The 3516-nt window shown below is 49.3% G+C and overlaps 1 long non-coding RNA gene across 1 annotated transcript in view; it reads left to right on the forward strand.

The window, feature by feature from the left end:
- LOC105511347 overlaps positions 1-1370 on the forward strand; it is a 2135-nt gene extending 765 nt beyond the window's left edge. Inside the window, exons 2-3 of the long non-coding RNA XR_001001703.1 lie at positions 3-32; positions 717-1370. This is a non-coding gene — a long non-coding RNA (uncharacterized LOC105511347). The remainder of the gene's footprint in view (positions 1-2; positions 33-716) is intronic.
- Positions 1371-3516: the final 2146 nt, after the last annotated feature.

Below are 3516 nucleotides of genomic sequence, written 5' to 3' on the forward strand. Positions count from 1 at the left end.
AGGTTCATCAAGGTTTGCATAGTGGATCCGCGGTAAGTGCGTGTCCCCCCGCCGCGGGAAACGTGGGGCTTCTGAGACTGCGGAAAGAATTGGGAGAAGGAGAAGGAGAGGGCTCGAAGATCCGGACGTGGGTTCCCCGTGCTGCCCAGGTCCTTTAGAGCCCCTGGTGGGCATCCGGTACCGCCTGCTGCCGAGGGCCCTAGAGGGGTTAGGGGAGGGGGCTGGTGGGTCCCCGTCCCCAGATGCGCCCCAGGATGGCACAACCTCGGCTCCCGGGTGGAAAGTAGGGGGAGTGCTGGCTTGGGGGTCGCTTCCCCTCCTGCTCTAGTTTCTGAGGATGTGATGACCCCAAAGGTCACTGGCGCTCCCAGAATGCTGACGTTAGCTCAGCCGCTCCCAGTAATCAATCATGCAGGGAGGCTACCCGCCGAGTGAACGCGACAGGGGTCGCTTTGGGGACACCATAGGGCCTTTACTCGTGTTGAGGTGCGTGCTTTCGCAGGACTCCCTCCTCAGGGGAGGAGGCATGATCAGCCCACCCGAAGGATCACCCCTTAGGAAGCAGGCGTGCACACCCTTCCTTTCAGCTGCTTGCCGGGTCGCTTTTCCAACCCAAGTTCCAGCAGCTTGCACAAAATCCTTACAGCTTGGGTGGTTCCCTGGCTCATAGGGGTGGGTTTATATTCTTTCTCCTTCTCCTCTGCTCTCTGGTCCAGAATGAAGCCAGCCTGGAAGATCTCCAGTCTCCAGACAGAGCCTGACAGGGGCAGATGCTCTGGGAGGACCCTGCCTGGGTTCAGCAACCCTGCAGCCCTCCTGGCCCCACAGGTGTGGGCGTCTGGGTGTTCTCCTGGCTGGCTTCTTGCTAGAGGATTTCAAGAGACCCAGCAAGACTGTATTGTCCCACTGAATGCTCAAGATATTGGTTAGAAGTAGAAAAGGGGAGGGGCTAGTGTTTAGCCTCTGTCCCCCCTCAAAATTATTCCCAATTGTCATTTGTGTCGTCTCTTTAGCTTACAGTTTTAATCCTTGTCAAAATGATCATTTGCCAGGGTGCATAAACCTGATGCAGGTTTGATGAGAACTGGTTTTAAAGGAAAATGGGGCCATCAGAAGAAAGCGGGTGGTGTGAAGAGACATCTGGGAAGAGCCCCTGGTGAGGGCCCTCATTCCACTGGGTGACCCAGAAGAAGAAAACGGCGATGGCACTTCTCATTCGAAATGTTTTCTTTACGGACAGTGTTTAGCAATTGTTACAATGTGTACTTTTGTTGATTGATCTGTGTAAATATGTAAAATAATTTGTTCTCTGAGTTAATTTTGTTGGAACAAAGACTTTAGTGCTTCCTAAATTAAAACATTTTACTGTATTTTAAGAGCCTTTCTTTTTTTTTTTTTTTTTTTCTTTTTTGGTGCTTGTGATATTACAAGGTATACATACTGGGTTTTGTCCAGGGTTCCTGGCTCAGCACTCCTGTCGTCCTCATCACAGTCATTGTTATAACGTTGGGGTGCTTTAGGCCTCAGAAGCAGGCCCCAGGAAACAATCTCTCCTCTAAACTTCCCCTGCCCCCTCTTCACCACCTCACCAGCCCAAGGTGGGACTCTAATCCTCCCTCATCTGTCTGACTGTGGGACTTAAGACCCTCTGTTCCAAAGGAGCCCTGCTCCATTCCCGTGAGGAAGAAATCTTGCACAGAGAGGCCAATAACGATCGGAATAGACAGGCCTTGTTGGGTGTCCACACTTACTCCATCACTATTAGATCATACTTTTTGTTTGATCACATTTCTGCATGGTTGTCAATCGTGCCTGTCCAATGAAGTCTCCGTAAGAAGCCCAAGAGGTCTGGGTTTGGGGGCTTCTGGATCCCTGCACATGTGGAGGCGGCTGGAAAACAGCGTGCCTGGGGAGGGGTTGGAAGCTCCCTGCCTGTTCTCCCTGTACATCCCGTCATCTGGGTTCTTGGTAATATGCATTATAATAAACCTTTAAATGTACATTTCCCTGAGTTCTGTGTACCACTCTAGCAAATTAATGAACCTGAGAGGGGGTTGTGGGAACCCCAGTTGAGAGCCCAGCCTGTGGGTCAGAAGCTCCGGATGCCTGGACTTGCAACTGGTATGTGAAGTGGGATGGGGGGCGTGCCTTGGGGACTGAGCCCTCAACCTGTGGGATCTGCCGCTATCTCTAGGTAGACAGTGTCAGAAATGAGTTGGAGGACACCCTGGTGATTCCTGCAGAACTGGTTGCTTGCTTGGTAGTGGGGAGAACCCCCAGCACACACATTTGGTGACGTGAACCTTCCGCGTTGATGACTGTCGTAATGTGAGAGCAGAGGAAAAAACAATTTGGGATTATTCCCTTCAGGGTTCCATATGTGAATATTTCTGAATTATGGGGGTTGCTTATAGATGATGTCAGAAGAAGCTTACCTGCCATTTTTTTCCTTCTAAAGATATATTAACAAATTGATCACAAATCTTCTGACTGGTGGAGTCTCAGAGTGGAAGAAACACAGTAATTGTTTTGATTTGAGGTGTTTTCTGAAAACCCCCATCTTCCCCTCCCGTTGTGTGCACACAGTTGTGTGTTATGTGGCGGGCCCATGTGACGTCCATCTAATGACCCCTGACATTCACTGTTTCTGTATGCCCTGCCTATGACCTCCTTCTCAAAATTAATGCAGTAAAATCTGTGCTGAACAAAAGGCCAATACTTTAAGTAAGGCTCTGACAATGTCACTGATTCTGCCTTTTGCCTCAGGTGCCAATATTGCTCGGCTCAGCACTGTTACTGATTCTGTCTTTATGTAGAATTCTGATGTTTAGAAAGATACTGCATTAAATATTCTTTATCTTGGTCAGTGAGTTTTTGGCACCCCCTTAAAATTTGCACCTGAGGCCAGTGCCTCATTCACCTCTCTCTCGTCTTCCGGGAAGGATGAGGAGAACCTGGCCAGGCCTGGAGCTGGGGCTGGGGCTGGAGCTGGGGCAGGGGCTGGGGCTGGATCTGGGGCTGGGGTCGGGGCTAGGGCTTGGGCCAAAGCACCTAGCTTGCTTCAGCCAGAGGAGCCGCCTCTGATCAGCTATGCAATGGGGGCAGGCCCTTTAGTTCCCTATCTGTAAGAGAGGTGGTCTTCAGAATATTTCTGTGGCCTCTTTAAGGAAGCATGTATTTTTGTCCTGATTGTATTTGGTATGTCTTTGTTAAATGTATTGCTCTAGTAATTTATTTTTTATTGAATTTTACAAAGTATCATTCCACAGTAAGTTGGAAATTAAAAACAAACAGAAACAAATAAAAAACCACCCAAGGCCCTTCCTACAGGTGGTTTGGGATAGCTTGTTGGAGAAAGGGGCATGTTTAGTATATTAGTCTGTTCCCATGCTGCTGATAAAGACATACCTGAGACTGGGTAATTTATAAAGGAAAGAGGTTTAATTGACTCATAGTTCCACATGGCTGGGGAGGCCTCACAAAAGCAGGGAGCAAAGTCACATCTTACATGACAGC

This window comes from Colobus angolensis, unplaced genomic scaffold, assembly GCF_000951035.1.
Source record: "Colobus angolensis palliatus isolate OR3802 unplaced genomic scaffold, Cang.pa_1.0 Scaffold2, whole genome shotgun sequence".
In the NCBI taxonomy this organism is placed as follows: Eukaryota; Metazoa; Chordata; class Mammalia; order Primates; family Cercopithecidae; genus Colobus; species Colobus angolensis.